At 43.5% G+C, this 12,149-nt stretch overlaps 1 long non-coding RNA gene across 1 annotated transcript; it reads right to left on the reverse strand.

Moving 5' to 3' along the window:
- Positions 1-3,958: 3,958 nt before the first annotated feature.
- Positions 3,959-11,457, reverse strand: LOC129712790 (uncharacterized). The gene is made up of 3 exons (XR_008726132.1): positions 7,604-11,457; positions 7,358-7,511; positions 3,959-5,855 (listed from the first exon to the last, which is right to left on the reverse strand). It is a non-coding gene; the product is annotated as an uncharacterized LOC129712790 (long non-coding RNA).
- Positions 11,458-12,149: the final 692 nt, after the last annotated feature.

A 12,149-nucleotide genomic window follows, 5' to 3' on the forward strand; every position in this document is an offset into this window, starting at 1 on the left:
GTATCCTTTTGAAGCCTCTGTACCACCTCTTCCACTTAGTTTCATGTTGTCAGCACACTTGGATACATTACCTTTGGTCTGTCAGCCACACCATGTGATTGGAGCAGAATTAGGCTATTTGGGCCATTGACCGTCGACCCACGAGGCATGATGGGCCGAATGGCCAAATTCTGCTCTTAACACTTATGAACACACACCAGGGGAAGGGGCTGCAGCAGCAACAGTCAAACTTTAAGGAAGAAGTGGAACAAGTTAAATAAAATGGCAGCTCTGAAGTAGGGTCTCGATCCAAAACGTCACCCATTCCTTCTCTCTCTCTCGAGAGCCTGTCCACTGAGTTACTCCAGCATTTTGTGTTTATCTTCTTTAAATAAGATGGCAGGCAGCACATGGTGGAGACACCCCTCAAACAAGGGAAAGGAGCCACATGAGTGGCAAGGGTGCGTGGAATAAGGATAATTTGTGAACAATACCATAGAACACTAATAAATGTATAAACACTGAGAATATCAGAAGAGTTTTTGCACTATTCTTGTTTTGTGTATATATTTTTATTATTCTGAATAATGCTTATTTTGGGGAAAAGAATGATGGTAGCACTGTCTAAGGTCCTTCCGCTGCTGAACATTGAGGGGCAGAGTCTAGTGGAAACCCCCCTCAAACAAGAGCAGGGATATCCCCTCATGGCCACAAGGGTATTTTGTTTAAAGATAGGTGTGAACACTACAAAATATGAATGAAGAGAATCAAAGTACAGAATCAAAGGATATGGGGAGAAAGCAGCAATGGGGAACTGATTTAGGATGATCAACCATGATCGTATTGAATGGTGGTGCTGACTCGAGGGGGCGAATGGCCTACTCCTGCACCTATTTTCTATGTTTCTATGACACCATCCAATGTATAGGCACTGATAATGAGTATTTAGTCTTTGGTTTTGTATATCTTTTTTCTTCGGCATATAGTTTATTTTTTGGGGAGAAAATGGCAGCTGTTGGATGAATGGTGAACCCAAGACATAGACATGGTTTTGCACAAAGTTTGAGAAGTTAAATGTTACCTCTGTTTATATTCTTATATTTAGACTTACCTCTCTTCCCACATCCATTCACATTCCATTTACTTGATTCCATTCGATCAAGAAAATCAATGCAATTATAATTGTGCTAACTGAACAGGTGAAGTGTTTACATCAGAAATACCTATGAGTAGCCATGGAAGTAGAGCTAAAAGTACTATTGCATATACATCCTCTCCCATTAGAAGTAACTGATCCCTTGATCACAATACACAGGGTAGGATAGAAGCAGCGGTAACAATGGGGGCAGTTTTCATAATCGGCAGCTTATCAAGTTCTGTGCCTTCCACCACAGTGATGAATGCTGTGGTGGATGTTTGTGTTACATTTTTATTGTGGTTGTGTGTTCTTTATTATTGTACCGCTGCTGACAACCCAAATTCCACCGACCCTAGTTGTGTGGCAAATAAATTCTATTCAAATTCAAATTACAAAGGCAGAAACTTCAAGGGCAATAGGACTTGGATCATTGATGTGGCTCTTCCATACCATAGCAGATGGGAGGGTAATTGAGAGTGTGTTCGACTAATCCAATAAAATGATTCACGTGGAGTTGAGGCTGGGTAGAGTTGGGTCAGGTTATTGGGTTGCTAAGATCATTGGGATGCACAGTGGCTCAGCTGGTAGAGCGGCTATCTCATCAGCGCACAAGATTCAGGTTCGATCCTGACCATGTGTACTGTCTGTGTGGAGTTTGCACGTTCTCCTTGTGACCGTGTTGGCCTCCTCCAGTTTCTTTCCACATCCCAAAAACAAAGATCTCAGAGAAAATCCACGCGGTCACAAACTCCGTGCAGACAACACCCGGAGTCGGGATCTAACCCAGGACTTCGGCACTGCAAGGCAACAACTCTACCACTGCGCCGCCATACCACCCTGTAGGAGGGGGAGGAGAAAAAGGTGGTTAAAAGGGAAATGAAGGACACATATAGATTCAAAGAAGTGTAGCTGGAGAGAAAGGGGCCATTCGGCCTATTGTGTTTGTACTGGCTCTGGCAGAACAATTCCACATTAATTTCCCTAGATATTTAAACCAACATCTGTAGTTCTTTCCTACGCAATAAAGTCTGTGATCATTGCTCTAACTGATGGCTATCTGAAGTAGGGTCTCGATCTGAAACATTAGAAACATCAGTAATTCCTTTTCTCCAGTGATGATGTCTGGCCCGCTGAGTTACTCCAGCTTTTTGTGTCTATCTTCAGTTTAAACTGGCATCTGCAGTTCCTTCCCGCAGATGATGGTTGAAAAGGTTGTGTCTGATGCAAATGGTTTCTTCTGAAATAAGTAAAATGCGTGGGAGGATAAGCCGTCTGTAAAACCATGCCCAGGCAGCCCACATCCACTAACATCTCTGCTCTAAAGTTGCTCATAGGCAGGGCACCTCTCTGAAGAGGAACAGAGTGTGAGATAGAGAACAGCTGGACCAACACTGGAGAATAGAATGCAGCCCCGAATAAGGTATAGCTGGATTTTTTTTAATCCACCATTCTACCATCTGGGTTTTCTCTGAGTTCTTCAGTTTCCTCCCACACTCCAAAGACGTATAGGTTTGTAAGTTAATTGGCTTGGTAAACATAAAAATTGTCCCTAGTGTTAATGTGCGGGGATCGCTGGTCGGCACAGACCCGGTGGGCCCAAGGGCCTGTTTCCGCGCTGTATCTCTAAACTAAACTAAAAACGAATGTACATTTTTTGGAAGATGAGGAGAAATGTCTTTAGTCAGAGGGTGGTGAATCTGTGGAATTCTTTGCCCCAGAAGGCTATGGAGGATGTAAGTGGATATTTTGAAGGCATAGATTCTTGATTAGTACAGGTGTCAGAGGTTATGGGGAGAAGGCAAAATGGGGTTAGGAGGGAGATAGATCAGCCATGATTGAATGGAGGAGTATACTTGATGGGCCGAACAGCCTTATTCTACTCCTATTCCTTATGACAGTCATAATCTGACTAGTAATGTGCAAAGGTCAAAGGTTCAAAGGTTATTTTATTGGTCACATACACCTAGGTGTAGTGAAATGCTTCTTGCCATGCAGCACATAAAGAAAGAATACAGACATAACATTAATAAGAGATTTAAACATAAAGAACATCCCCCACAATGGTTCCCATTATGAGGGAAGGCACAATGTCCAGTCCCCATCCCCAGTTCACCCATAGTCGGGCCTATTGAGGCCTCCACAGTTGCCTCCACGGAGACCCGATGTTCCAGGCCGTTCTCGCCGGGTGATGGTGCTCCGGCGTCGGGAGAATCCTCACAGCGGCTTGGGACACCTGGAACGGCCGCTTCCGTACTGGAGGCCGCGGCTTCCGAAGCCAACAAGGCCGCGCCGGATGGAGCTCCACTACTGGAGATCTCATCGAGAGATCCCAGGCTCCCGATGTAAAGTACAGCGCCGCTGCCTGCGGCCGGCCGCGCCACAGTCCCGCAGCTCTGCGATGTTTTTCTCGGCGGTCTTCAGCTCACCGGAGCTCTAGCGCGGCGACCCGGGCAAGGCATCGCCCGCTCTGCTCCGCGACAGCGCTCCAGCACTGTGCCGCTGCCGAAGCCGTGGTTCTGGGCGGTCCCCGACAGGCCGCTCCAGGCCCGCTGGTAGGCCGCGAGGACGGGTCGAAACTGCAGCCCGGAGAAAAGCCGCCTCTCCGACCAGGTAGGGACCCTGGAAGATAGTTTCCCCCTTCCCCCCCCCCCCACCCACATAAAAAAGTCTAGACCTCCAGAACAAAAACACTTTAACTAACTAAAAAATAAAAAAATAAAAGAGATGAAAAGACGGACAGCTGCTGGCTGGGCAGCCATGCACAGGACAGCGCCCCCTCCCCTCTGCAGTTTCAAAGATGTTGATATAATTTCTAAATATTCCCCATTTATCACAAAACAATGGCCTAATCTCCTCAAATATTTTGGCCTGATGAACTAGAAAGTGAATCGCAAATTGAATTGGATTCCAAATTATGGAATGAAACTGTACAAATGTTGGCTGCTTTCCCAAGGAATTTCAAGGCAGCAGTAGACTTGCTAAAGAGATCAAAATTGATTAATGAAGCAGGCATTAAATGAAGGCAAGTTGTAATGGAGTGGCCTTTTGGGACTGAGAATTTGCAGATTACACTAATGTGTGTGGTATCATAGACAGTGAAGATTGTTATCAAAAATTACAGCAGGATCTAAATCTGTTGGGCAAATGGCCTGAGCAATAGTTAATGGAGTTTAATCGAGAAAAGTGCATGGTGTTAATTTTTTTGAAGATATTTGAGGATATGGTTGGTTAAATGGACAATGGCAGTGGTACAGTTAGAACTTCAGAAGGTATGTGATTAGTGTAGTAAACTGCTGGCTATTGAGAATTGGCTGACAGGCAGAAACCAAGGATTGGGAATAGATAGGTGGGTAACACAGGAACCCTGATTATTCAGTCTTCTTCAACTAGTTGGATGAGGAAGCCAAATATCACATTTCCAATTTTACTGATGATACAAAACTTGGGAAATGTTTGAGCAGTGAGAAGGATGTAAAGAGGTTTTAAAGGTTTAGAAACAAGCTGAGTGTGTGGGCCAGAACATAACAGAAGGAATATAATATGGCAATGTGAAGTCATCTACTGTGGCACACAAAACAAGTTTAAATTGCTTTATTGTTGTGTGCACTGAGATACAGTGAAAATATTTTGTTTGCATGCTATGCAATTAAATCAGGTAATACTGTACATAAATACAATCAAGCCATACACAAGCACAATAAGTAGAGAGAGGAGAAACATGCATAGTGCAGCATACAATTTCTCAACATTGTAGCATAATCGTTTCTGAGAAAAAGTCCAATGTTCACAATGATGTTGGTTGGAAATTAGGAAAAGTCCAATGTTCACAATGATGTTGGTTGGAAATTAGGAAAAGTCCAATGTTCACAATGATGTTGGTTGGAAATTAGGAAAAGTCCAATGTTCACAATGATGTTGGTTGGAAATTAGGAAAGTCCAATGTTCACAATGATGTTGGTTGGAAATTAGGAAAGTCCAATGTTCACAATGATGTTGGTTGGAAATTAGCTTCTGGAAGAACCGTTCAGAATTCAAATAACAGGGGAAGAAGCTGTTCCCGAGTCTGAAGGTACGCGCTTTCAAGCTTTTATATCCTCTTTGTGGTGGAAACAGGGAAAAGTGGAAATGACAAGGGTGGAAAAGGTCTTTGGGTACGTTGGCTGTTTTCCCAAGGGAGTGAAGTGTAGATGTAGTCAATGGTGGGAAGTCTGGTCTGTGTGCTGGAGTGATCCACAACTCTGCAATTTCTTGTGGCCTTGGACAAACCTGTTCCCAAACCAAGCTGTGATACAACCCGGAAGTACGTTTTTTACAGTTCAACTGTAGAAGTTGGTAAGTCTTTAAATTAATGTCAAATATCCTTGTCTTCTGAGGAAGTAGAAACGATGGTATGCTTTTTTGGTGATGATGGAATTCAGTGGCTCATATTATTTCCTTCATCTAAATCCATTCTGTGCTTTAACCCAATAAGGCGGTTTCAATTATGTCAATGTACAAATTGGATGTCTGGATCATTGTCCTGGTGATTCCGGCTACCATCATCATAATGAGCTGCCCGATGGTACTGCAGACTGCTGTTGTGGTGATCTGGAGGGTGAAGCGTACCACCGCCATCTTGCTGGAGGGAGCAATAAGAAGCAGGATCCATCCATTCCTTTCTGAAAACTTGAGGTTATTTTCAACATGGCATCCATCTCTAATGGTTAGGGCAGTGCCTCATACTCTGGATCGAACCCAGCTGTAAAAGATAGAATAGTTTATGGGCCATTCTTTGGGAAGTGAACCAAAAATGTCACATATGTGATCAGATGGCATCACATAAAGTAATACATAAAAATAATTATTGTAAGATTAATCTTATTCATTGCTATTTTCCTAACTACAGAACTATAATGCATGTCTGCTAAATATATGAACATTCTAGCTTTTTTAAATTCACAGGGTTTGTAAATGTTTCCGTGTGAGGTCACACACGTGACCAGTCAAATTTGACCTCTGACCCTAAACAAACATTGTCAGCATAACATAAAGAATTCTCTTGATAAGCTTCGAAAAAAATTTGACCAAGATGCCCCATCTAAACTAGTCCAATTTGTTTGCATTTAACCCATATCCCTCTAAACCTTTCCAATGCATGTACCTGTCCACATATCTTTTAAACCATAGGTTGTAGGTGAGAGGGGAAAAAGTAATAGGGAACTGAGGGGCATGTTTTTCCACCCAGAGAGCGGGTGGTATAAAGAACGAGCTGCCAGGGAAAGTATTTGAGGGACAATACCAATATTTCAAAGATACTTGAACAGGTACATGGATAGAAAATATTTAGAGGGATATGAACCAAACACAAGTAATGAGACTAGTTTAGATGAGTCATCTTGGTTGACAGAAAGGCCAAAGGGCCTATTTCTGTGCTGCATGACTTTAGAAAGTATTGTTAGCTGGTGCACAATTATAAACGTTATAGATGATTGCTATGGAAAGACACCATCTAGTAACAAAAAGATGCACAAAATCAAGGAATTTCTGGTCTGGTCTTGCTCAAGTAAAATTTCAGATGCAGCCAGTTAAAAAACAGTTTGGTTCCTAAAGTCATGCGTTCATTGAGCACAAATCTACTGAAGCAACGGATTTCATGAAAGACATCTCGAAAGATTACGGATTTTTCTTTAATCAACATTCATTATGATGTTTCTCTCTTCAGTGATGTTTCTTGATGGGCCGAATTTTCCAGCATTTTGTTTTTTTATTTCCAACATTTGCCATATTTTGTTCAAATTTACCTCTAACAGACTGAAGATGGGTCACAACCCACAATGTTGGCTGACCACAGAGCAACACATTTTGTTGTTTGATCAAGATTCCAGCATCTGCAGATTTCCATGGCTCTAAATCACCGTGTACAGTTTCTTGACATTTAATGATTGGGGCCAGCTGAAAAATAAAGACCTTTGATGCCTGCAACTTGCATTTATGTAATTGAGATCTTCAAGAAAATGTCAGCTTGTGTACAATTGTTTCGCACAAACCATGTTGTGTTCAGTTGTATGATTCCTACACCCAGCCTGAATCTCAACTATCAGCCCGAACTTTGCATCTTTTTTTACGAAGCATTACAAATAAAGAAATAGGATATCCAGACAAAATAAATGTAAATGGCAGGCTTGGGGAATACATTTTTTTTCTGGGGATTTTTAAAAGACTGTCAGTAAGGAATAAATTTCTCCTTTTGGTTGCTCTTACCAGAGGCTTTGTTGGAATGAGCGAGGGAACATTGCAGATGCTCTGGATCTCCTCGGGCAAGCAGCAACTGTCAGTGTGCAGATTGGCCAGGTTAAGCTCGTTGGTCCACAGAAGGTCCATGGTAGCCAAGATCTTAGAGCGTGGGTCCATCAATCTTTAATAAAGAAAAAAGTTTAAAAACAAAATCAACAGTAAAGGCATCTAAATTAAACATTATTTAAATTGAATATAAATGTTAACACTTACATAGATGACTGGTGACTTGGGCTTGCACAAGACGACATAGAAGGAGGGAGGTTACTGGGAATGGAGGTCCTCCGTATCCGTTGGTGAAATCGGAGACAGAGACAGAGGCAAGGGCACAAGAGAATCAGTGAATTACTTTAGTTTAGAGATACAGTGCAAAAACAGGCCCTTCGGCACACTGAGTCTATACCGTACAGCGATCCCCGCACATTAACACTATCACTATCATGCACAGTAGGAGCAATTTATAATTTTTACCACACTCAATTAACCTACAAACCTGTACGCCTTGAGTGTGGGAGTTAGCCAAAGATCTCAGAGAAAACCGACACAGGTCACGGGGAGAATGAACAAATTCCATAGAGAGCATCCGTAGTCAGGATCGAACCCGGGTCTCTGGTGTTGTAAGGAAGCAACTCTACGCTGCACCACCGTTCCGCCCTTGGTTGAGGCAGCAGTTGGCTGAGGTCTGGAGCTACCAGATGTCGACAATCCCCCTTAGTTCTCGGCGGTTCTCCCACACGGGGTCCTCCTTCCTTCTCCGCCGCATCTTCTTTGGTTTTCCCTCTTGGCGGTCCCCCTACGTCAGATTCTCCTTTGTTCTCGGCGAAGCGTCCGACCTCCGGCACCCACCGCCAACCCCTTCCTCCACTTTGACTGCCGGCACAACCTTCTTGCCGACTGCTGACCCGACTTCCTCGCGCACCAGGCCAAATTCTATCGTCGCTGGGTCCACTCTTGAGGACTCCGAAGCTCCGACCCAGAGTTCCCCCCACATAAAACAAGCTGGAGAACATTTACAGACTTATATCACACACTAAAAATTAAAAAGACAAAAACCAGACAGGCTATTGGCCAATTGTTTAAGAAGGAAATGCAGATGCTGGAAAATCAAAGGTAGACAAAAGTGCTGGAGAAACTCAGCGGGTGCAGCAGGATCTATGGAGCAAAGGAAATAGGCAACGTTTCAGGCCGAAACCCTTCTTCAGAACAATGATAGTTGTTATTCATTGTGCTTCTTTTGTGATCCTGGGATTTTTCTGTCTTGCCAGCAGTGTCCTCCCAGAGCACGTCAGGATCCTGGACATCTTTCATTCGGCCAAATCCTTGTGGTGAATCTAATAGTATTGCACAGTGGAGACCAGCCTACTTCACCAATGACTATCTCCATCCTCTTCTGGTCTGTGGTGATGCTTTGGTTTCCCCAGAGAAGAGAAGTGTCAGGGCTCTATCGCTCCTGCCCTCCTGTATGTTAATTGCTGGGCCTTTTCCTCCTACTTTTAATCTGTGTTGACTAGGTTGGGCCTCTGTTATCTGGCAAGTAGAGACTTCATTCCCACATTCCTTGGCTTTCAGGTGTCACTTTCTGCACATTTCTTCTGGCAACCTGAGCTTTGCAAGAGGTGTGAAGTGAGGTTTCACTTCCATCACCTGGCAGTTTGGGACATCCTGCAATGTTGGAGTTAACATTCAAGTATCTATTTTCTTGAAAGTGCTGCAGCTAGGGAGAGATTATTGGGTTGAAAGCAGGGATAATTTAGAAAAACTTCCGGGGATCTTCCGGGGATCCATTAGGTTCCACATCTCTGGTTCCTCAAACTATTATAAACTTCTTAACCTTCTGCCAGATTTATCATTAGACCTTGGTAAATAAGCAGATTAATATTGCACCCATCCACTATCATATGGATTAATCAATACAACATGTTATGTTCATGTCACACAAGGACAAGCCTGCAAGTTATCATGGTCACCATTCCTCACTTTGCATTGTGGCTAAATACCAAAAACTTTCTACCCAGCCTGAAGATAAAATGCTGGTCTGAACATCACATGAAGGCTACACATGTATGCAAATAAAGTAAAAAGGCATCCAGACTAAAAATGCAAATTGCAGCTCTTTATGGTGCCTCTTAAACGACTCTCAGCAGCCCAAGGACTGGTCTTTCAAAGTTCAAGAACAAAATCTCCCCGTCAACCATCAGCTTCTTGAACCACATTGCACCAGCAACACACTCCTTTTAAACCACAACAGACTGCATCACAATGGCTTCTCCACAAAAACTATTTTTCTATTATCATGGTCTACCTTCCGAAAAACTAATAATATAAGACAAGATATCTATTCGATTCCTGTAATGGATATCAACTCCAGTATATGCCAATATAACAATTTCTTTATTTGTTATTGCTTAGCATGTGCTATCTTTTGACCGGTTGAATTGGTGAGGGCTCTGTTCATTGGTAAAAAGATGTGAAATTTACAGAGATTCTATCTTGCCAGCAGAATCCTCTCTGAGCTGGTCAGGCTGTTTGACATCTTTCTTCTGGCTTTGGCCTTATGGCAAATCCTATGACACTGCAAAGAGACCAGCTTGATTTTCAATCACCGTTAGCACCAGCTACTTCTGGTCAGTTGTGATGAATTGGTTTTCCCAGTGACAATCCATGGTAGTCTTCTGATGCTGCTGTTCCTACCCTGAATGTTCCTTCCTCATTTAATCCAGTGTTGACTTGGGTGTGGGTTGGGTGCTGTGACAAGGAGAGACTTCATTACCAGAGATATCTTGGATTTCAGGTGTTGCTTTCTGCATTTGTCATAACTACCATTGGCACTTGCTCCTCTTCGACTTCTCTTTGAGTTCCGGAACCCACCAAGGGCCCGTCTTCAGCTGTTGAGTCCACTCTGAGACGGCTCCATCTGTCTTCCTCGCTCCATGAGGGACCAGCTCACTCTCTTTATCCGTCTCGCTTGGGTGACGAAATTGGGTAATTTGTCATCAGTATCTTTGCCACTTGCTCCTCCTCTTCAACTTCTTTCTGGTACCCACCACGGGGCAAGTCCATCCTCCGGCACCCACCGCGGGCCCGTCTTCAGCTGCCAAATCCTCTCTTGGAGGGCACACCTTGATCTCTTTAACATCTTCGCTTGTGTTTCCCACCAACAAGCAGCTTCAGTTATGATTCTCATGCACTCCTATTTTGTCCTGGATGGGTCTTTTCCTCCTCATCATCACTTGTATTTTCATTTGTTCAGTGTTAAATTGGTGATGGGTCCATCTTCAGCCAAAAAGATGCATCATTCCTGGAGATTCTGCCTTGCTAGCAGAGTCCTCCCTGAGCTGGTCAGGGTATTTCACATATTTCTTCTGGCTTTGCCCTTCTGGTGAATCCAATGACAATGCAAAAAGCTTGGTTCTCAATCGTAGTTAGATCCATCTACATCTGGTGAGTTGTGATTGCACCTTAATAACATACCTCAAAATTTTATTACACTCTAGCACACTGTGAATATTTTATATAATGTATATGTCCATCGTCTATCTTTATTGGTATAAAATCTGTCTGTGTTATAAATATTACTTGCACATTTGGAGTATGGGGAAATGCAATTTCAATCCTCTGTGTAACTACTTGTTGCATTATTTGAATTGACAATAAAGTTTACATTGACTTTGATGCCTTGGTTTTCCCAGAGACATCTTCGCTTGTGTTTCCCACCAACAAGCAGCTTCAGTTATGATGCTCATCCTCTCCTATTTTGTCCCGGCTGAGTCTTTTCCTCCTTGTCATCACTGGTATTTTCATTTGTTCAGTGTTAAATTGGTGATGGGTCCATCTTCATTCAAAAAGATGCATCATTCCTGGAGATTCTGCCTTGCTAGCAGAGTCCTACCCGAGCTGGTCAGGGTATTTCGCATATTTCTTCTGGCTTTGCCCTTCTGGTGAATCCAATGACAATGCGAAAAGCTTGGTTCTCAATCGTAGTTAGATCCAGCTACTTCTGGTGAGTTGTGATGCCTTGATTTTCCCAGAGACAATCTGTGGTAGGGTTCTGATGCTCCTGATCCTCCCATGTATGTTCCTCATTTTGTCCAGTGTTGAATTGGGTGTGGGTTCTGTCCCATGACAAAGATAGGCTTCATTACCAGCGATCCCTTGGATTTCAGGTGTTGCTTTCTGCATTTGACGTAACTACCATTGGCACTTGCTCCTCTTCGTCTTCCCTTTGACCTCCGGAACCCACCGAGGGCCCGTCTTCAGCTGTCGAATCCTTGCTTGGACAGCTCCGTCTGTCTTCCTCGCTCCATGAGGGACCAGCTCACTCTCTTTATCCGTCTCGCTTGGGTGAAAAAAATGGGTAATTTGTCTTAAGTACCTTTGCCACTTGCTCCTCTTCTTCAACTTCTTTCTGGTACCCACCATGGGGCAAGTCCAACCTCCGGCACCCACCGCGGGCCCGTCTTCAGCTGCCAAATCCTCTCTTGGAGGGCACACCTTGATCTCTTTAACATCTTCGCTTGTGTTTCCCACCAACAAGCAGCTTCAGTTATGATGCTCATGCACTCCTATTTTGTCCTGGATGAGTCTTTTCCTCCTTGTCATCACTGGTATTTTCATTTGTTCAGTGTTAAATTGGTGATGGGTCCATCTTCATTCAAAAAGATGCATCATTCCTGGAGATTCTGCCTTGCTAGCAGAGTCCTCCCCGAGCTGGTCAGGGTATTTCACATATTTCTTCTGGCTTTGCCCTTCTGGTGAATCC

Source organism: Leucoraja erinacea, chromosome 2 (assembly GCF_028641065.1).
Source record: "Leucoraja erinacea ecotype New England chromosome 2, Leri_hhj_1, whole genome shotgun sequence".
NCBI lineage: Eukaryota > Metazoa > Chordata > Chondrichthyes > Rajiformes > Rajidae > Leucoraja > Leucoraja erinaceus.